At 48.9% G+C, this 23,485-nt stretch overlaps 1 long non-coding RNA gene across 1 annotated transcript in view; it reads left to right on the forward strand.

Moving 5' to 3' along the window:
* Positions 1-22,539, forward strand: part of LOC144139387 (uncharacterized) — a 49,802-nt gene extending 27,263 nt beyond the window's left edge. Inside the window, exon 3 of the long non-coding RNA XR_013316175.1 lies at positions 22,404-22,539. This is a non-coding gene — a long non-coding RNA (uncharacterized LOC144139387). The remainder of the gene's footprint in view (positions 1-22,403) is intronic.
* The last annotated feature ends 946 nt before the right edge of the window (positions 22,540-23,485 follow it).

Below are 23,485 nucleotides of genomic sequence, written 5' to 3' on the forward strand. Positions count from 1 at the left end.
CTCGCAGTACTACCTTCATGTGTTCATCAGATGATATTGGGTTGGGACTTTCTCACATCGGCGTCTGCTGTGATCTCGTGCAAAGAACCCTTGCTTCGTACGACCGACACTGACCTGGCCAGTGTTTCTGATTCCCCATAACTACGATTGGTGGCCGCCTCCTGCGATTTTTCTCTGCCTCCTGGAGAAGAAGATATGCTCTTCGTTCACTGTGCCGAAGTTCTCGATGGCGATGTGTGTATTACTCCTATCGGAAAGTTCTCTCTTCGAGGTCTTCTTGTAGCCCCCTGCCTACTACGGTTTTCTCGTGGAGCTGCTCCTCTGGTAGCACAGAATACTTCGACTGAGACTCTTTTATTACCTCAAATCGCGACCATTGCTTCTGTTCCGCGCGACGAAGCAGTGAGCGTCATTTCCTCTAGTCTATTTCATCTGCAGAATGCTCGGCCGGTCATAAATCGCCATCGCTCGCTATTGTGTATACTATCAGTCCTGATCTCGCACCGGAGCAAAAGAAAACACTATTGGATCTTCTGGCCAAGCACGAAACCCTATTTGACTCCGCCTCCTCCTCCGTTTTGCGGCAAACATCCGGAGCCACCCACCGAATAGAAACAGATGGTTCTTGCATCATTCGCCGACGCCCATACCGCGTCTCACCAAAGAAGCAAAAAATCATTCAGGAACAAGTCGACGATATGCTCAAAAACAGGATAGTTTGTCCTTCAACGAGTTCATGGTCGTCACCTGTTGTTTTAGTCCAGAAGAAGGATGGTTCCGTGCGGTTTTGTGTCGATTACCGGGCGCTAAATATCATCACCCGCAAGGATGTATACCCGATGCCTCGCATCTATGATGCTCTAGACACTTTGCCAGGTGCAGAATACTTTTCAAGTCTAGACCTGAGATCCGGGTATTGGCAAATACCTATGCACGAACAAGACAAAAAAAAAACAGCATTTGTTACGGTCTTTACGAGTTTAACGCAATGCCGTTCGGGTTGTGCAATGGCCCGGCGACATTCGAAAGAATGATCGACAGGGTTCTGCGTGGTTTGAAATGGAAGACGTGCTTATGTTATCTTGATGACATAGTTATATTTTTTACCACTTTCGAAGAACAACTTCAGCGCCTCAACGACGTTTTAACTTGCCTTGCCAATGCCGGATTGACCCTCAATACGAAGAAATGCCGCTTCGCAAGTACATCTATTAAAGTATTGGGCCATCTAGTTAGCAAGGAAGGAATCCGGCCCGACCCCGATAAAGTGAATGCTGTGCTGACTTTCTCGCGCCCAGACCGCCAAAAAGAACTCCTCAGCTTCTTAGGATTGGCATCCTACTCTCGTCGTTTCATCCGCAACTTCGCTTCAATTGCTACGCCCCTACACAAACTCCTGACATCTGGTACCCCATTTGTGTGGTCCGAGGACTGTGAAACAGCCTTTCAAAAATTGAAGCACGAACTTACTTCCGACCCTGTTCTCGGACACTTCGATGAGGAAGCACCGACTATCCTTCACACCGACGCCAGCGGACACGGAGAAGACCTTCCAACGTAGGGAAAGTAATTGCCCACGGAAGTCGCTCTTTGACACCTGCAGAAAGGAACTACACGGTAACAGAACAGGAGTGCCTTGCAGTAGTTTGGGCCGTCCCAAAATTCCGGCCATACAAGTACGGGCGGGATTTCACTGTGGTCACTGACCATCACGCTCTTTGTTGGTTGGCTTCCCTCAAGAACTTAACAGGGAGGCTTGGACGCTTGGTGCTTCGTTTGCAAGAATACAACTACCACGTTGTGTACAAGTCCGGCAATAAGCACACAGATGCAGACGCCCTCTCATGTTTCCCGTTATCCTCGACCCAAGATGCTATTCAGGCGTCTTCTGAAACAACGCAATCCTTAAATATTGTGCCAGTGGACTCTCCCGTGGAACCACCCTGTGGTTTGAGTGCTTTCCAAAAAAACGACAGCTACTGCCGGAAGCTCATTGACCAATTGAGCGGTGCGAGTCGACCCAGCAACAGCCGCTCACGACGACAGCTCAACAAATTTCGAATTATTAACGGCACTCTTCACCGCTATAACTACCATTCAACAGGCGACAGATGGGTGCCCGTCATTCCCCGTCTTCTTCAACCCAAAATTTTGGAGGCATTTCACGACGATGCTTTCGCAGGTCATCTAGCCTTCCACAAGACATTCGACCGCATAAGAAGCCGATACTTCTGGCCCGGCCTATCCGCTAGCGTGGCGAAATATGTTGCTTCGTGTGCCGCGTGTCAGTATCGCAAGCGACCCACTTCCGGCACCGCAGGGGCACTCCAACCCCTGCCTTGTCCCTAATCTCCATTTGAAGTTGTAGGGATTGATCTCTATGACCCTCTCCCCGTTACCTCGGCAGGACATCGGTGGATCGGAGGAAACGGCTTCTGTTCCCACAGGCTGCGCTACCGAGGTGGCTGAGTTCTTTTTGAAGAATATTTTCTTACGCCATGGACCTCCCCGAGTTCTTCTTAGCGACCGAGGTCGTGTATTTCTTTCTGCCGTGCTTGGAAAGGTTCTCCGCGCAGCCGAGACTGTTCACCGCACTACGTCCAGCTACCATCCTCAAACGAACGGCCTGACCGAACGGTTCCACCACACCCTTTCCGACATAATTTCTTCTTACATTCAACCGGACCACAAAAACTGGGACATTATTCTTCCGCTCGTCACGTACGCATATATTTCCGCCGTTCAAAGTACTACAGGATTTTCGCATTTTTCCTTCTTTATCGCCGCCAATCAGCTTCTGTTCTTGATACGTCTTTCTTGTCCACACCAGTACTTGCCAGAACCAACATTCCCGATGAGTTCATTTCTCGACTGGATCATACCCGTCCTCTAGCTCGTCTGAGGACACCAGCTACACAAGAAGAGCACAAGGCCAATGATGACGCCACGCATCGCGTTGTCTCCTTCAAAGCTGGTGATCAAGTTCTGCTTTCTACTCCCCTCCGTGCCCCAGGACTTTGTGAGAAGTTCTTGCCGCGCTACATCGGACCTTACAACATTGTAGAGCAGTCTTCCCGCGTGAATTACTGAGTGACCCCAAACACTAGTGTCACCGACCGTCGTTGTCGTGGACCCGAGATCGTGCACGTTTCCCGGCTCAAGCCATTTTTCTCGCGGTGTACACACTCTTAGCGCCCGAGTCGGCCGCTCCACAAAGAGGGGGGATATTGTAAGCGCTGGTTAGTGCCCCGACACCAGAGGAATGCGCGTCCGGACAATCCACCGGTAGTTGTACAGAAACGGTATGTGCGAAGTACCGGCAGAAGGGTATGCGCCAGTGGACTCGTACTCCGGAGGCCTGTCTCCCAGATGCATTCATGCTTCATCATCACCATCAGTTGTCTATTATTATCAATGCCCGTCTTGGTTGTTCCCTGGGGCTCGCTCCCTGTCACGGAGGACAAGGCTCGCCTAATAAAGACGTTCCCCAAGACTACTGTTGCGCGCCTTACAATATATATATATATATATATATATATATACATTTACTATTGCTGCTAGTCATCATCACCGGTCACAATAATTGGTTCAAATATAAAACAGGCGAATCACAGTCGACGATAAGCGAAGCAGTCGCGAGTGGGTCAGCAAGTTAGAGACCGGTTTAGACGCGTTCGGCGACAGGTCAATACAGCTGCAGAACACGTGATCAAGCACACCACTAGATTTCAGAAGGCACTGCACGCTTATCTTCAATTGATTGTTTTTACGAACACTGAACAATTTGGCGCCTTTGAATACTGCTGCTCTGGGCAACACGCTCGTCTCGGCCATTAAATACCGAATGCAGCTGAAGGCTTAGAGACATCTTTATTATAAACATTTAAAAACAAATGTGTGTGGGGGGTAGGGATTGCAACTGTACACGTGAGCAAATCAAATCCTATGGGGAAATTTTATACTCGAGTGACTTTACCGAGAATTTATGCTCTCTATTGAACGCCCTTTTTATTGTCAGGACGATTGTTTCTCGGGTGTTTTTTGTGGGACACTCGGTCCGAGTCTTGGTTTTTGTGTATCATATCTTCAAATTCTGCGTGAAACCATACAAGCGTCTCGTCGCCACTTTAAACAAAACACAGTGCCTTATTTTCTACCCTGCTCTGCTTTTCCACAACTGTCTGAAAGGTTGTGCTATTGACGCTTTTTATTATGATTGTTAAACATATATTATTTGGATATCTGTTCCTTATTACCTTGCATGGCGAGGCAGCTTTTGTCCCTATGCCCCTCAACCTACGTGGCTCAAGCGTAAGACACGTCTGTTTTTAAGCTGCGCCCAACGATAGCTTCAGCTATATTTAGCATAAAAATTCCAGTAGTCCTAGTTTTCTTTCAGACCCATGGCCACTGAGTGAAAACAATACGTTGTTTCCATCGAGCGGCCATGCTACCAGCGTGAACAGCCATTTTCCCAAACCCTACCTGGCCGCTGAACGGCTGCTGAAGCGGCGGCGTCATCGCAGCTGTCTTAAACCACGATTACCGTTTACTGGCGGCATTCCACGAGACAGCAGAGACGGCAGAGTCATATTTCCGGTTACTGGTAAATATTATTACTCTTCGCTTTCATCCGGGACGAACCCGGCTACTCCGAAAGCGCTCTGAAGCTGGAATCGGTGAGCCGCTACTAAAGATCCGGTATATCTCGTAGCGGAAGAGTTGCGCGTCTCATTGCCAAATGCCGTTCGTTCCAACTCGACAGGAAAGCCCGCTTTCAGTGCTACGCAGAAGATCCCGTATTCAGTCAGTTTTGCTAAATTGAGCATCGGCGGTTGCGGAAGCGGAGGCAGCGGCGGTGGCTCAGCTGATAAGCTGCCGACAATCGTGCGCCAGCTCCTGCCGGCTCGGCTCCTCGCCACTCCTCGCCGCTGCTGCTGGTGCGGCGGCCCGGCGGCACCTCGTACATGCGGGACGGGTGGCTTTCCCGCTTGACCTGGAGCTGATGATGACGTATGGACGCGCACCTCTTCTCCCCTAGGGGAGTTTTATACAGGAACTCTATCGTCACTAGAGTTCATGTATATCGCGTAGAGCAGGAGTTGCGCGTCTGATTGCTACATGCCGCGGGTTCCAGATCGACAGAAAGCCCTCTTTAAGGGCTGCGCACAGTCCGTTCTACTCAACTGGGCATCGGCGGTTGTGGAAGCGGTGGCAGCGGTGGCCGCTCATCTGATAAGCGATTCAATATCGCGCGCCAGTTTCTGCCCGGCCGCTCCTCGCCACTCCTCCTCGCCGCTGCCACTGGAACGGCGGCCCGGCGGCAGCTTTTTCACGCGAGAAGGGTGGCTTTCCCGCACGACATGGAACTCAAGATGGCGGATGAACGCGCAACTCTGCTCCCGTAGGTGAGCTGTACACAGGAACTCTAAGCGTCACCGATGTGCAGCACCCCCGCCGAAAGTAGCGGCAGCAACTGGAAACTTCGCTGTAACGCGCTCGCCCATTGCCGACGCGTGACGCGGCAGGCCGATGGGCAGGCCGGACCTGCCTTGTTTCCATCGAGCGGCGGAGGTGCGGCAACCATCGTACTTGGCGTGGATGTATTACTGTGCGTTCAGTGGGCAACAGTTTCGAAAGGATGCAGTTCCTGCTGGGCTTTTATTTTACTTTATAGCCGTTTATTTTGTCTGTCTGTCGGTCCAATGGACCTGCGCTCACGTTACAATCTTTGTGCCACGGCCAACTTGCACTCGCGAGTAGCTGTGCGGGGAGGGTGGGGTTTATTTGCAGATAAGGTTGTCAAACTTACGAGCGTAAAATTGACTTTTCACGTAACCAACGCAATGGCGTTACAGCTGACTCTCGAATTCCTCGCACACGCCGTGTAGAAAAAAAATACTTGCGTCGCGGGCCGCGGCTTGCCTCGCCGCCACGAAGCATGGAGGAGTAGAAGCGTACCTGATCTAGGGGCCGCACGCACAATGCCGCATTAGCAACAGATGCTTGGCCTCGGATATGGTGGTGCACACACTTTGTTGTCTGCATGCATTCCATGCTAATGCACACCTCCTATACGGCTAATAGAAGATTTAGGGTTGTAATTTACACAGAAGATCGATGGGATACACTACCTAACATTTGATACAAGTTAGCAATCCCTTCCTGATGCAAAACCCAATTCAATGGCTCGCCAATCTTGCAGTAGTACCCTTCACGTTCAATACTGAAAAAATAGTGCTACCCTCAGACAACTTAAGCAAAACGTTTTTTCAAGAATTCTTCTTTGTAAAAAGTAAAATCCTTTCAATGTCTCGTTCATCAGTTGCAATAAAATACAAGCAAAACACCCTCCAACAAAAGCACACATGTTGGAAAACGGCGAAAAAACTGCTTTTTAAACATAGAAAACCAGAATATTCTGTAATACCACCGTCAGGCGGGCTAGTTGGTACTCAGAATTCATGCTGAATTTTTGCGCAGCGTAAGACTAGGACAGATAGAACAAGGAACACGAAGACCAGCGCCTGGCCACTGGTCTTAGGCCGCTGATTTGGACGTGCGAGCCAGCGCAAGTTGATGTTGGAACGGCGGAACCACCTGCAGAGTGAAACGCATGTTTGGGATTCACGTACGGAGCCACATGGTGCAGCAGACGATCAGAAAATGCACCTAGAAATGAGCTAACAGACAATCAGAAAATCCGGTTTTCGGGCTCGCACGTCCAAATCGCCGCCACTTTCCCATAAGCGAAAATCGTTTTTATTTATTTTCAGAATAACCAGGTAACTACCGTTGTTGTTTCCGGTGTCAAAAAAAATAGACCACAAAATGCGACCTTTGTGTGAAGTTTGAGTGCGAACAGAGTGGCAGATCGCTCAGGAAAAAAATTTTAAAGTGTTCCAGTTATCGTCGCAACACACTGTATATATATATCGCAGGAAAATATTTCTTGGACACTGGCAAGTCGTAGCAAAAAAAGAGAAAGACACACGTCGAAAACCGAAAAGGTTTAACGTTTCGGCCGAGGGACCGGCCTTCGTCAGAACTGATTCTAACGAAGGCCGGTCCCTCGGCCGAAACGTTAAACCTTTTCCTTTTTCGATGTGTGTCTTTCTTTTTTTTTTGCTAGATCTATATATATATATATATATATATATATATATATATATATATATATATATATATATATTGAACGGGGGTTTATTGGCTGGTAGATGCAGACGTGCACGCTGTAGACGCCGTGCACTCTGACGCATGGACGTGCTGTGCGTTTGCAGTACGTAGCGCAAAGCCATCCAACGGCGTGCTCACTTTTCTAAGGACACGGCAAAGGTCGGCATGAATAACTGAAACGGCATCGCCCGTGTCGACTAACGCCAATGCACGTCCATCTTCCAAAATTACGTCTATAACATTTGAGGGCGAAAAATGAGGCCTTGGACAGTTCGCTGGTAACGCAGTTCTTGCCTCCTGAACTGCGTCAACTAGTTTTCCTCTTCGGTAACGGTTGGTCGGCGACGCATGGGAGAAAGAGACCGATGACGAGGGGAGGACGAGCGACTGGTAGCGAAAGTGCGGGAGTCAGAAGGTGCAGCGGTGAAGTCGGACCTGTAGGAGACTTCGCGTGGCGATCGGCTGCTAGGGCCATAAGTAGGGGCTCCGATATCGTCGTTGATGGGCGTCAGGCGTCGGCGGCAGTATCGGGCGACATGTCCGGCATAGCGGCAATTGAAACAGATGGGACGGTTGTCCCACGTTCGCCAGGCACTGCTGGATTGCGGCGGAGGCCGAGACAAGGGCGGTGGCCTCATCGGTACAGGGTGTTGGTAAGACATGGGGAGCCGCTGAGGGGGAAGACCCACGGCGTCAGCGTACGTGACGATAGGTACCGGAGTCCTTGCGACGCTTTCGGCATACGGCAGCGGGGTGGTAACGCTCAAGGTATGACGAGGAGGTGCAGTGGGAGTCGGCGAACTGGCGTCAGCAACTTGCTCTTGAATTACACTGCGGAGTGTTGGGGCCAAAGTAGACAAAGGCTCCGGGGTGTATGGCAGCAGTCGAGAGCTGACGGGCGACTTCTTCCCGCACTATCTGCTTGATCTGCAACAGCAGAGAAGAGTTGTTGGGGTCACGGACCAAGCTCGCAATGGCGTCGTCGTGGACAGAGGTGAGTCGTGTTCTCACTCGCTGTCGAGGAAACTCGTCGTAACTGTGGCAAAGGTTCACCAGTTCAGCAATAGAGCCCGGGCCTCTCGCCAAGAGCATCTGGAAGGCACCCTCGTCGATGCCTTTCATGACGTGCTTGATTTTCTCAGGGTCTGTCATAGATGGATTGAGACACTTGCAGAGGTCCAAAGCATCCTCGATGTAGCTCGTAAACGTCTCGCCGGTCTTCTGGACGCGGCCGTGCAAGCGTTGTTCGGCGAGCAGTTTCCGCACAGTGGGATGGCCAAACGCAGCAATTAATTCCGTCTTGAAGGCCGGCCATGCGGTTATGCCGGATCCGTGGTTGTTGAACCACAGTTCGGCGAGACCGGTGAAATAAAAGCTGAAGTTGTTGAGTTTCATGGCGTCATTCCATCTGTTATGCGTACTCACACGTTCAAAGGACGCCAACCAGTCCTCAACGTCCTGCTCCTCATTGCCGTTGAACTTGGTAGGTTCACGTTCACGGAGAGCGCCAGCGCAGATGATAGCTAGGCTCGGAGGCACATGGGTCGTGTCGTTATCGCCAGGCATGGCCGTTGGTATGGTGTGGCTGTGTAGTTCTAGGGCTTGGTCAGGGACGCCGACCGATGCGGACCGACGCGATCCTTGAGCTTTAAGGGGATTGCTTCAGGAACCCAGCCGCGCGTAGCTGAAGAACCGCAACTTCCACCAAAATGAAAGGGGGTTTATTGGCTGGTAGATGCAGACGGTCGCAGAGGTCCAGAACCACAGAGAGCGAGAGAGCCGACGAACGGTCACACCCAAAGCCGCGCAGACCGAGCTTCTTCTTCGTTCACTTGAGCGGCTGGTTGTCTGCTAGCAACATGGCGATGTCCGATGGCACAGAGCCATTACAATGAATTGTCCCCAGTTCCTAATTATTGCAGCCCGCGTTACCTCATTACAACTAAATATATATATATGTGTGTGTGTGTGTCTCACTAAGACCTAATGAAGATAAAAAACTAAATTTCCAAAAAGGTCAAAATAGGAGAAAAGTGCTACAATAATAATTAAATTTCCTGCGCTACTCGGGGATCAGTCATTTGTATTTATTTAAAATTATCTTTTCTGAGGTAGCATCTTTGGTACAACTCTTGCGACTGGCGCAAAATTTGTTACTGCAGATATTACTTCCGCCACCTGCGCTAAAAGTGCTCCTCTCGGAAACGCTCGCAACTGCATGGCGCGTGATTTCTAGTGCGTTACCCCGGCGGTGCTGTTATTATGACGGCATGAGAGGTTTAAATCACTTGGCGCGTTGAATATCACCATAACCACAATCAATGCACCTTACACTGGAATATATCTCAAAAGCCAGGCCCCCATTTCCCTTGCAAATATAACTTGTTACTAATACGAACTTTTTAGACGTCTTTTAACACAATGAATAATACATATCTTTATCTTCGGCATACTTTCCACAAAATACTTTTTTGCAAAGCTGCATGTCGACAGCACTGACGGTTTCCCTTTCGGAGTCGATCCGGAGGATTGTGCACCACGTAATCCGCGAAAACTTATACATCTCGCTACAATCTGCGCCTCTTTCTTAAATTTTATACTTATCGCTTGTATACACATATTCCCAAGATGAGCAATCGACTGATAATGGCACTGGTTGCATTTTTCCTGGCTATGGAACGGACACGCGTAGTTGGCCAGGAGTAAGTACGGGTACTGAAGAAACGTCGGTGCTCACATACTGCGAATGCGCGAGAAAACGATGTAGATAAACTTCAACAGTCCCGCAATAACGGCCATTGCTTCCTCGCGTTAAAGTTGATCGACTGGCTTCGAATCCCTCCAGAATGATGAGCCACTTCCAGCTTTGAACGCCATTATGAGCCAATAACAATATGATACATATTCACTACGGAGAAACACCACCGTTATCAAGCCCACAATAGCTACAGCTCATTATTCTCCTACATTCATCCTCCTCGTATCCTTCTCCTCAAAGGACCAACTCTGGTGGATTTCCTTTTCTCAGAGTGGAAGGGACCGAAATTCATAGTCTATTTCCTCTCCTGCACTCTATTTCATCCTTCTACAGGGCTGAAGGGAGGATTCTGCAATGCTTATGCATGGGGAAGTCGCTTTCAAGGGCCTCCTCCACTGGATGCTCGAGTGCGGGAAGGACTAAGAATAGCAGGGTAAATGTCCTTTATTACAGCACACAAAGCGATTGATTTGGTTTCAGATATAAGAGCCGGATATTGCTTTATCACTATGCATATAACAATTCAAGCCTCGCAGTAAATGTTATTGTGAAATTCTGTGATGTAAAGTTCTACCTATCGAAACTGTGGCCACCAATATTTTCCACCTATTAAAAAATGTTCCAGTATATGGTAAGTGAGGCTTCTTCGTGGAATTCAAAGGGGAATATTGCTTTCCTCACGGTTACTAATGTCAACTATAAATGTGTTTCAGGAATTTGATGGCTTAGGTGGAAAATGAAATAGGCGCTTCTTCCATTTGGGCAAACCACTGCCTTTTCAAATTCTGAAAACCATGTGTTAAATATCTCCAAAAGCGAACGTTAGAGATACATAGTCTGACAAAAATAGCATAATTCAAGGCACTATTAACCCAACTATGTGAAATGACGGTTGGCTCATCAATAATATATAACGAAAATGGTGGGAGAATTAGTACATATGCGGAATTTGAACAGCAATATAGGCATATTCTAAAAGTTATGTTTACGGTTTTACACGCACTGGTTACGATCAAAAGAGGCCGCGCACACAGTATATAGTGAAACTATGCTTTTCGTAGACATTTCGTACGCGTAGTCAAGCTAGGCTCACTATATTATTGGGTTCATCGATTCCACTTGCGCAGAATGCAAGCACAAGTGGGATGCCACCTTGGCATTGATGTTGCGACAGGAACTAAAAGCCAAATAAAGCTGCAGGCAAAGCGTTGCTTTCGCGTGTGTGCGTGGTGTGTTTCGCTGTACTTTAAAGTATACTAGTAAAAGTTTTTCCAATTGTAAGAATTTTTACCTTGAAGTGTTTGCCCGTGACGCACAGTAGCCACGGCGCTGGCGACTAGCGGGACCTCACAGAAATTGGAGACTTAGGGGGAGCGACCTTGTCGAGGCGGATAGCCACATCCCGTGACGTCGAATGTTTGAGGCCTGAAGGCGCGGTCACTGAAGTCTGAACATGCAAGCTCTTACCAATGCTGTAAATGACGTTTTCCGCCACTGCACCTACAGCAACATCGTGGGTCGTTTCACCCAGTAGATTTCGGTTGGATTGTTAGTTACTAAAGCGGAAAGGGGAGTACGAGCGTAAAAAATACCAGGCTGAAGCAAGAGAGAAGCGGCAACATTGGCGAGTAAGCGTCGGCAGAAAGATGCATAAAATTGCTGTGGTTAAGCTTTGGTTAACCCCACTTGATAGCGAAAGCTTCACATTCCTGGCTAGGCCCATTGTCAAGGTGCGGTTTTGCGATGATATACATAGTTAAGCCCGCCGTTGCAGGAGCGAGCACAGATGGATCTGCGACTTCCTTCACTGAACGCGGCTCTGCGCCCCGCGTGGCGCGCAGTGGTGGTGGTGATTTATTAAGAATCAATGGAAGCGAAAAGTTGAACTCAGTCGGGGAGTTCACCCTCATACAACCCAGTCCATTGAAGGGAAGGGGGGTTTCAAAGGATAAGAAGAGAGAAAGAGGAAGGAAGAAAAGATTGGGGCACAGTCTATGTAGTATTCGTTTCGTCCAAGCCACGACGGCTACAAACGTTGCACTAGTCCTGTCACAACTAGTGTGTTGAGGAGGTGCTGGAAGAACTCCCGTCGTAAAGCGCCCGAACCCGTGGGGAACACGAAGTCTTCCAGCTTGTGGCTGGGTACACCGAGTTGTTGCAATGCGGTCTGGAGTTCCTCTATCGCGGTGTCGTGCTGGCGACAAGACCACAGGAAGTGCTCGAGCGTCTCGGGCTCTGGGCAGTCGCCGCAGGTGGGGGATGCCCGGCGGCCCTGGTGGTGCACTTGGGTTCCCACGTTGCAGCAATTAAGCCTCAGGCGAAGCAGGAGTGACCGGGCGACTCTACTGATGTGGCCGGGCAGGACCCGTGTTCCTGATCACTGACCACTCGAGCATCCGGATGTTGACCCTCCACCACTTTGGCCAGGATAGTCCTTGCAGCGTCCAATGACACCACATCACGAGAGCATGGTACCCCTGCCTAGCGAGCAGCGCCCTTGGCCAGGGCGTCTGAAACCTCGTTTCTCATGCTGCCCACGTGCGATGGTAGCCAGTGAAGTCGCAGTAGACAGCCCTGTTAAGAACCGAGGCGGGGACCGCGGGACGTGGGTGATTCGTTTTAATGGCGGATGGGACTTTACAATGATGGTGATAGTTAAGGGCAGCTGCTAATAGCCACCTCTTCCTCTTCTAATATTTTTAACATCCTCCGGCCGCGCGATTAGCACAAGGAGGTGCTGAAACTAGAGTTTTCAATGGCCATTTAGCGTCGCTCCCTTCGTTGCACCGAACAGCAAAGCTCATTAAAGTTCATTAATTAGTCCATGAATCAAATCGATGTAATGTCCGTGGTAGCTGCACCGGAGCTGTCCATTCTTCTGTTTCCACCTATGTTTCCAGCGTCGGTGGCACAGCCGCTCTGTGGAATCAGACCGTCGTAAGCGGTGTGTCTGGAGCGTCGGTCGTCCTCCATAATCACGTAGCGATTCCCGCGGAAGCATATTGCTGAATGCGCATCGGACAGCCTGGCGTGTGTTGGGGGAACTACTGTGCCGGTTGGGTCCTTTCGTCCGGATGTTCATCGCACACCTTTCCTTTCTCGTTATTTCAATCAGACGCCAGTTGGTCAGGTGCTTTGGGGAAACCTTACTTCTGTTAGTTGCCTGTGTGCATAGTGGGGCCCCGGCGTTTCGCTGTTTTTGTGGTCTTCGCTTGAAAGTCGGTGTCTTCACATTTCCACGTTTTACCTGGGCCAGTAAAATTCTTTTCAAACCTTTGCTGCAGCAAAGGCTACATCTATCCGGCGTCTCCATGGGTGAGCCTGAGTTTCTTCTTTGGCTTCGATAGCTCTGCTGTGCTTCTGCGTTAACCTGTGGTTTTTCATTAGGCCGTTTCTTGCACATTGATGTCGTCGTCTTGTCGCTAAAAACTTGTACACAAGATCGATCAGCAGGTTCCTGCACAGCCGTCTCGTTGATCAAATTATTCGTCCTTTTTGTGGCAGGTAATCGAGAAATTTCATCGTTGGGGTTGCAGTCGTCTGAGCGAGCAACAGGAACGGGTGCCTCCACTTGGTTATTCTTTGAACTAGTCCCTTGCTTGAAGGAAACAGCTTGTTCCCTGACTTCTGGCTGATGATGAAGTTCTTTCAGAGGCGTCGTCAAATTGCTCTTTTCGTTCATAAGGTGACTGTTTTCCAAAGCTGATTCATTGACGTTTACGATACCATCCTGCTTTTCCAGGGCTATTGTAACGATTTCATCGGTAGAATACTTTTCCAATTCTGGAAACAATCGCTCCATTCTAAATTTGGTCAACAGGATAAGATCTTCGAATTCATAGGCGGCTTCATATTCTTTCTCTAAATCATCCAAGTGGAGAAGTACTTCAATCTCGCTGTCCATCTTTTTTAGGAGCACATGTTTTGTCATTAGGCTTTTCTTGAGCGAAATAAGCTCACCGATTGATGGTGTCTCGGTATTCATCCGTGATTTTATGTCCTTGATCAGGGTAGTGGCGTCGTTGCGGATTAGGTTTCTTGAGTTCGCGAAGGGCCTCCATGTCGATGCTCGGCGTCGTTAATATCTGTTGGTCACCGAGATGAGTCATGGTAGGCGAGAAACCTAACCCGTTTCTTTCGTTGGTCCCGGCAGGCTTCCGTTAAGAGTCCGTAGCGTTGTTGAGGCAGTCTTATCGTTGGTCGCTTGGCGAGGCCTCAATTGATCCTTGGGTAGTCGCGTCGGCCTGGGGTCCGTAGTCAGCGGTCACAATCTAGTCCCATCGTTGTGGTCACTCACGTCATCGTTGTGGGGCGGTGCGCACTCAGGTCTTCAACTGTATTATCCCTTGATCCTGGTCACGGCACCATTTTGTTGAAGAACCGAGGCGGGGACCGCGGGACGTGGGTGATTCGTTTTAATGGCGGATGGGACTTTACAATGATGGTGATAGTTAAGGGCAGCTGCTAATAGCCACCTCTTCCTCTTCTAATATTCTTAACAAGCCCTAAGACTCTACTGCATGGAGCTTGGCCGCTGTAGCTGGCTAGCTAGTCGGCAGCTCTTAGACGGAGGAGGGTAGACCGAGAGTCAGCCGGGATGATGGCCCCTCTGTCATGCGCCCCCTCCTCTAGAAGAACATCCGCGGCCAAGTGGATTCCTGAAACCTCTGCGTGGGTGGATGAGGCCGGGAAGGGGAGGCTGCACACCTGGCAGGTGCCAAGTTCCAGGGCCATGCAGGCAGCTCCGGCTCTGCCCGTCGACTGTTGCACGGAGCCATCCATGTACACCCGCAGAAGTCCGGCAGCGTCGTGCTGTAGCAGGGCGGTTACCTCTTGGTAGGTGGCCTGGGGTGGAGTGGACATCTTGCCACGGACCCCCAGCAATGTGGTGGTGATGCGTAGAGCCTGCCCCGTGCCTGGTGGAGGTGGCTCCAGGCGGGGCCGATGCGACAGCTCGATATGGCTCTCGTAGGTACTAAGCAGCGTGCCCATGCGAGAGTTGGGCCGGCTGCGGTAGCGCTGGAGGAATGCCGGGCCCTCCGGTGTGCGCTGCAGGCGGTGGATGTGGTGGAGCCCCACTTGCAGGGCCTGCATCTTGATGGGCCAGGAACCTGCCTCCGTGAATGTCGCGGCCACCGCAGATGTGCTTGGGAGGCCCAGGAATAGTTGGATACCCCGGAGCTGATCCACCATTGCTCCTGCCACCGGCGCGGCTTGAGTTGCACCAGAGAGAGAGCATAGAGGACAGCGGATGACGCCATCTCGTAGAATACCCGCAGGACCATGGTGTAAGTGCAGCCCTGACCACGCGCAAACAACCTCCGCACGCCCTGGTACCCTCATTGTGCGTTGCCGGCGCGCCTTCACAGCAGGTATCTAGGACAACTGGCAGTCGACCAGGAGCCCCAGATACTTGTCCGTGGTGCACCACGGAAAGGACTGCCCATTCAAGGTGAGCGGTGGTGTGGACTTGCGTGCCCTGCTGCCCCACGGGTGGAAGACCAAGGCCTGCGTTTTCGACTCGGACAGCTGCACGCCACGGCTTGTCAGAAAGGCGCCGACTGCCCACAGCACCCCCTGGAGGCACGCCTTCACCTTGGAGAGCAGTCTCGTCTGTCCGTGTGCCCAGATGGTGATGTCGTCGGTATAGACTGCCATCGCCGCTGGAAACGCGAGCCCAGCCGGGTTGCAGTTTGGGAGTGGAGCCAGGACGAGGTTGAAGAGGAATGGGCTGAGCACACTCCCCTGGGGAACCCCAGAGCTGACGTCTCGTGGGCTGCTGGTTGCTCGGCAAACCTTGACTCGAAGGGTCTGGTTGGCCAGGAACACCTTCACGTAACTGCCGAGGTGCCCCTGCCACACTTCTGTGGCACACATCTGTCGCAGTGCCACCCATCGCTGTGGCTACACTTCTTGAACGTCGACCCTCCACGGTGGTTCAGTGGCTAAGGCATTGCGCTGCTGAGCACAAGGACGGGGGTTCGATTCCTGGCCACGGCGTCCGCTTTTCTGATGGAGGCGAAAAGCAAAAGCACCCGTGCACGAGGTGTCGGAGTACGTTGAAGATCCCCAGGTGGTCAAAGTATAATTCGGAGCCCTCCACTACGGCGCTTCTCATGACCTGCGTTGGGTTGGCGCGCTAAACCTTACAATCAATCAATCAATCAATCAATCAATCAATCAATCAATCAATCAATCAATCAATCAATCAATCAATCAATCAATCAACTTCTTGTATATCGCGTAGCACAAGACCTAAGCGTCTGATTTCCACATGCCGCGGGTTTCACCTTACGACGCCGAAGCCTGCCTTCAGTGCTGCGCACAAGACACTGTTTTCAGTCAGTTCTGCTAAAGTGACCGGTGGTGGTTGCGGTGGCGGCGGCAGGGCTGGCCGCTCCTGTTGATAAGCAGCCGATTATCCCCGCTGGCGCGCTGTCCCACAGCTGCTGGCCCACGAAGTCACCGACTCTCCCTCCCGCCGCCACTACCGCGGCGGCGGGTCTTACAAGCGTGACGGGTGGCTTTCCCGAAGGAATTTAGAACTGAAGATGGCGGATGGACGCGCAACTCTGGTCCCCTAGCGAAAAAATATACAGGAACTCTAGCTGAGGCTGTGGCCTCCTCACCTTACTCCGTGAAGTGGCGAACGAGGTTCCGCGTACGTCTGCGTTCCCTCCTCGCTTATCTCTGCCCGCCATCGCACCGCTGCTCCGTGCCGGGAACTTCACCAGGTGGCGACACGGGTCCCGTGCGCGTCTCGGTTCCCTTGATTCCTAAATTTTCCCTGCTGCCTATCTCTTCTAGGAGGGGGCGCTTGTAGGAGGCGCTTGTAGAGGGGGTGTGATTTGACCTCTAGCTCTCAAGGAAAAAACTGGTCACGCCGCGAAGACTGCCCGAGGTAGCGTACTGTAGCTTTCCATACAGAAACAATATCGACGGGAATGTACATTTCGGCAATAGAAACTTCGCAATCGACTTCAACGACGGCTTAAGAAACGGGGAAAACTTGGCAGTGTGCGCTCGCCGTGTGGAACGTTGACCTAGTCATAACGTTAGGTTATCAAACAGTGCATCGGCTGCTCCCAGGCCTACCCTAGCTAAGCTTCATCCGTTTTTCCACGTGGAAACTCAGTCGTCCAACACTTCCCTAGGAACGCGCTTGGCTTGCACTGACTAACATGCACAGCACGGCAAGCTGCGGATGGGTAATAATGCGTAGCCAAAGAGCCGTTTCACCCTCTCCTAGTCATGTACCGCTGAAGTGTCGAAGCTGGAAGCATTCAAAGCGATAAGAAAGGCAAGCGCAGCTCGCGCAACGGTAGCTGATGTCATTCTGAAGCGATGAATGACATTGAAATATGAAGTGCAGTCGAGCTATCCCTCTAAAGTGACATCCATGCGGCGAAACGTAATTCCCACCCTATTCCGGCGAACACTCTCTATGTAATTATGTTTAGGATGGTGTTTAGGATGGTGTGCATATCCGAATGTTGGCCTTCCTATTTGCTGAACTATATAACCCTTCCGTGCACCTTTGTTTTAATTATCTGCAACAGCATAAGCAAAATGTCTATGGGGTATTTTCGAGCCATAAATACTGTCATGGGTGGGACTGTCGCTCAAGCATGGACGTGTGCGTAAAAGCGATAACATGCCAGCTTGTCCCAACCGATTTTTCCTCTAAACGTACCGGCAAGCGACCGTGAAGGCCACTATAAAATTTATATGCATTCAAATGTTGTACTTTCCCTTAGCCCTCTCAGTGTTTATTTCGTGAGGAAATGTGCTTTAATTACCGCTGAACTACCAAATAAAGACGGGCTTTTTCCTTCGCGTCATTTTATAACGTATAGTGTAACGCAAACAGAAAAGGGAAGGGAGTGAGACAGCGGTGTGGTTTAGCAGGAAAATCAAAACCCTAGGAAGCGAACCATGAGGGTTGCCGGAGCCGCTGGTTGCACTATCGGCGTATCAGATAAAACAGCTTGCCCCATACATGTTCGTAGCCTCCCCTCGGTGTGCGCAAATCTTGGGGCCGTACGGCACGCCCGATGGTGGTTAAGTAGTATGAATGTTACGCTCGGCCTTTTACTTTACCAAGAAAACGTCTAGAAGACAGCGGTTGGGAACTTCATATTATGGGTTGGCCTGCTGCGTATTAATGCGGCTTGACTACGTAGCGCCATCTGCTATTGTAACTTTCAAAAACGTCCAACGTTGAGAGAAAAAACGCGCCCAGGTACTCCTGTGTAGGGGCACCTGAGCAGCGGTGCGTGCATTTGCGTGCTATCAATATGCAGGTGTGCGTGTACACATTCATCCTGAAACTCGACAAACGCATTCCAATATACGGCTCGAAAGATGGGCTTACCTAGCGCAGCATTGTCATGCGTAGAGTTGGAGGTAACAGGCATGTGACCACGCCGAATCCTACAATTACCATCGCAAGCACCAGCGGCGTCAAGGCTCGGGAGCTTGCGTTTGTCCGCGCAGCTTGTCTTGAATCTTTATATTTTTGGGGTGAAGAACCGTAGGGGCTGGAGATGCTCGCGTATCATGTCGTCGTTATTCACGGTAATAAAACACCGGCACACGCATTTTCGAACGCCTTGCGCTAAAGCCTACCGCGCCCAAAATATGTATGATGAATAAAACCGGTTCAAAATAAACTAACAAGTTTTGAATATTTGTGGAACTTTATTGTCCTATTCAGCAATCGTCAAGCACAAGCAAAAACAGTTCAGAGAGGGGTTATAACTTGCATTGCTCTGACATATCCACCAGATCTCGGCGCTAGGCCTGATCACGTTGGGTAGTCAGGATAAGCAAGAAAAACCTGTTACCTGGTGCCGGGCCTCGTTGATAGCCAAGGACGAGCCCCCAGGGCATTTCGCGGGCATTACTCTGCGCTCGCTTTGACCTCTGCCATTACGCCAAACTGGGGCAGATAGAACATGCAAATTGCAAATAAAATCCAGTTCAACGCCATACAGGGCACCACCACCTCAGAGAGCTCGCGATTGCTTCTCCCATAGTGTGTCTTACAATATACACTAGAGAGAAATCTGGCGCTAGCATCTATGCGGCGTACATCAAGGCCGTCTGTGTCGCCATGGGCCGCCATTACATCATGCGGTCACCTTGGTTTCATCACAAGCTTGGAATAAAACGTTTTAGTTACCACAAATTTAAACAAATTGCCACAAATGGCGATTAGTGTGCAATTATGTAAGTGGAAAATAAAACAGGTTGTTTTAAAACTGGATAAAAGTTAAGTAAAGCGCATTTTTGCCGGAACGGTTGTGCCTCCTATTCTGCAGGCCAAGGTGGTAGTTGATTGATTGATTGCGGGGTTTAACGCGCCGACGCAACGGAGGCGATGAGGCGCTCCGTGGTGGAGGGCTCCGGATTAATTTTGACCACCTGGGGATCTTTAACGTGCGCCGAAATCTCGCACACACGGGCGTTTTTGCTTTTCGCCTCCATAAGAAAAGCGGCTGCCGCGGCCAGGAATCCAAGGTGGTAGTTACCAAAAAGGTTAATATTTAGGGGCTGACTAATTACAGACAATTATTTTAACAAATTTACTCATGTTTTAACTAATAGGTTGTTTGAAGAGATTGGAAAGTTTTTTGAGCACGCCCATATAAGAAAACGTCGCCTTCGTGTGAACTGGTGCGCCGGCAGTCAGCTACAGTTTAATAAGAAAAACAAAACTTTGCGTTAAACAGTAGTAGACGATGACAATATCGGACGGATAGAGGCGCCCGTACCTCTCGTATCTTGTCTGCGTACAAGTACATTTTGATTCGTTTTTTTCTCAGCTACAAATTTTGGGCCGGCATATTGCCCGCTCAGTCATGGGTTCTCCGAATGCGCCATGGCCAACCTCAGGTAGGATCACACACTGCCTGCTGTTTCACAGAATACGTCTACCACACAACAGGGAGGATTTCGGCTTCTTCGTAGCTCGTGGGCGTGTTAATGCATATCGAAGAAAGCAATTCCCAAAAGCCACTTACGAATGCAGTTGTCAAACCAAGTTTAAGCCAAAAGTGGGTGTCTTCTCAAACCCCCCCGACGACAACGATTACCAGTCGTAGTTTCCTCTCTAGGATAGTTACATTGAAACTCTATGGCTCCTCCCGCTGGCGCTTCTTCGGCGACCAATCTGCGCACTCCGTGTGGCAAGAGACGTGGCAAACAAACTCCGTGTGGCAATCAAACGAACTTTGATTACGCGCTTCCCAGCTTCCCAGGTTTTACGTTAGTGGAGATGGCCCACTTTTTAATCAATTGTGACTCACGAAAATTCATGTGTCAAGAAATATTTACATGATTGTTTAAGAGCTTGTGTGCTTGCTTCTCATTTCGTTGCTTGTCGTGTGAGCCATGTCCCATTCGGCGAGTCGCTGTTTCCGTCGTCTCAGCTGGGTGACTGATGGCTTCGTTTTCATATTGTTAGACAGGGTATTTTAAAAGTACTTCCCCAGAATCTGGTATATTTGATGTCGGGGGGTGCCCTTCTATCTATTTAGACAAATGTGTTTTCTCGTCGGCGTCCCTTTACGAAACGGCTTTTGAAGTGTCCAGGAGTAGTTCAGATGCTGAGTACCTTTAAAAACACGACTTAATCTGTGTGTCGGTAACATACCCTCTGTGCAAGGCTTATGCAATACGAAAGCCTAACATGCCTGTAGGTGGACGTAAAGGCCAGGAAATTTCTGCTAAAACAGGAATAGCTATAATTGTTTTGTGTTCGTGGAGGCCTTCGTCAATTGCTTATGCCCTGTGCAGTGTATATAAATCGAAGTGAATCTACTGTGGCTGTCACTACTACCTACTGGGGAGGTTTCCCGAATAGTCTAAGAGACGTCCGCATTTTGGTGATTTTGTACGACTGTACAACCAAACAAATAGCTGACGAATACGCACCCGTACTTCGCCAAACCCAGCTTCTATGTCGTTCATATTGCGCAGGAGCTAGCTGACAATCCAATCCAATCCTACACCCAATGACATAGTTTTCAGTGAAGAGCTAAAAAGCATAGACGGCCATGCGCTAAGTTTGAATGGTCTTCCACAGAAACGCTGAATGCGAGAGATAGTCCAGCATAGTAAAAACATGTTCATTTACCTCAGTTCTAAGCGTCTATGTTTGACAAAACACTCATTCTGGTTCTTTTGGCGAGCTGTCGCAGTAGTGAGCAAAGTTACGCTCGTCAGTATTCCCAAGACTTTGTTAACAGGAAGGTATCACCGATGCCGAAGACTCAGCAGCTGACCAGTGGTGCATCTTGTTAATAGTTTGGAGGGAAGACTTCAGTTACTTTTTGTTGTCACTACATTAAAACTTTCCGGTGCAACTAATTTTTCTATCCTTCACCCGAACCTTCCCCCCACACTTCTTGTCAGATCTCCCTAATGCGACCCCGAAGAATGTCGCAGATATGGTACCGGTTTCAGTAGCTTCCCTCTGCGCTATATGGCTGATTCATCTTGGAGGCACATCAGCTTTTCTGTGCATAGGAGCCTTTTATTCTTATTTACGTTAATGAACTTGAATATTTTCGGCTGCCAAATACACTTTTCTTTACAGGATAATAAAACATAACTGCATGCAAAGCAGGCGTGTTAAATATATCGCAAATAACTAAGGAGCAAATTATCACGTAGAGTTATCGGCAATACGAAAAACTGTGATTTAGGCGAACATGGGGCGTAATCATTCACTCTCAAATAGGTTTGTCCTGATATGTTTGAAGTATTCTCTACCTTGCTACATGACATGCCAGTGCTTGTTCATATTTATCATATTTTTATGTACCCGTCTACGCCAAGTACCAAAAATGTGATCAAATATACATCATTTTGCGAGCGAAAATCTATGAGCGTAGGAGGTAGTGGTTAAGCGGCCCGAAAAAACAGTACCGTTTTCGACGAAATTTACAGATTGCATCATATTTGCCGAAACATTATTCTGCATAGGCTTTACGGCTATTTCTCCCAGATATAAGCTCAATATAACTACAGAACGAAGAGGACCAAATAAAATTATGAGAATGTGCTTTGGTAATATTTTATGACAGAAAAGAAATATTACCTTGCAGAGGTTGTTTGACCACCCTAAACATGTCCACTTCCCTGGTCCTTCAAATATTCATTCAAAAAATAGGTACACACCACTGCAATAAGTTCTGTTTGTTTGAAGTTGTATCCTTCGGACGTCTATACATATAAAGTGATCATTGCTTACAAGCCTAGCAGCGAAGGTTAAGTCGCTTGATGAACTGAAATACTGGAGAAGGTTTAGATTTTGAAGCTGCATCGAATAAATAAATTTGTAATACGTTTATCTACATCTAATACTAATGCGCCAATCACAGTACGTTTTTTTAACCATGCAATATATTCTGTTTTGCAAGTTCTTTATTTTAATAAGTATAACTTGAACCCATCTTTTCAGCCCTGGTTCAATGTGAGATGTACATATGGCGAGAGCATATCAAGAAATATCTTCCAAACTGCAACTATTACTACGAGAAGTACTGCCAAACCAGATCTTTCCCCGTGTTCAGATATTCCTGCATTAAAAAATAAAAGGTATACATTTGCTAGCGGAGAAAACACGGCTTTGATGGACTTTCACTCCTGCAATTTTTATTTCAGAGCGTGCCCAAGTACACAAATAGTAGGGTCTACGTTTTGCGAGAAGCCGTCAAAAGATACCTCGTAGTGTTGCTACCTCCCTGTGCTTTGTTACGTAAAATAATTCAGGATTTGTCAAAGCTGACACATTACAATCGTATTGATTTCATGGAAATGACTCCACGCAAACAAACAGCAATACGAAGGGGAGAATTGCCTTAAGAAAGAATACGTTGGCCAGCTTGGTTCAAAATACTGAAGGGAAACGATGCAAACACAGAAGGAGTAACACTTGTGAGTTTAAATTGGTGAATCGTTCGTATAGGGGCTAGTGTGACCTTTGTATTTCTGGACTGAAGATCAGCCCGCAGTTTGAAGGCCAGCACATATCCGTGGCTCGAGCTCTGCGTAGGTATATAATACGAATTTGTTAGTTCCCTTCGAGGTAAAATAGAATATTAGAAATTTTCGGACACCTTTATTAAAAATTTGAGCTCTTCAATTTCAGAAGCAATAATTAGACGAATAAAAAACTGGATTTTCTCCAATGTCGTTTACTTATCAATGTGAAAAGTAGCGATGTGCGGGTCTTACAAAAAACAACCTTTCATTCTCTGTGTTAACCTAGTCATCTGGTATTGGCAGATCACCGCACAATAACGTACGCCTATGGTGTAGAAAGATATATTATCACATCAGCGACTGACTGTAGAAGACGTTGTGGGAGCGGGTACCTATTTATCTCCATCACCATGCCATATTTCGGTTATTGCAGAAGGTAAAAAGTTAAATTGCTCTTGTACTTGCTGTTTGTTCCCAATCCGTGCAGCTGTCCAGAGCCATTCGTATTGCAACGCGAGGGAGATTTCTTGATTCGCAGAACGTGTTCCAATTACTAGA

Source organism: Haemaphysalis longicornis, unplaced genomic scaffold (genome assembly GCF_048455015.1).
Source record: "Haemaphysalis longicornis isolate Haplotype H1 unplaced genomic scaffold, Haemaphysalis longicornis Haplotype H1 scaffold_5, whole genome shotgun sequence".
Classification (NCBI taxonomy): Eukaryota; Metazoa; Arthropoda; class Arachnida; order Ixodida; family Ixodidae; genus Haemaphysalis; species Haemaphysalis longicornis.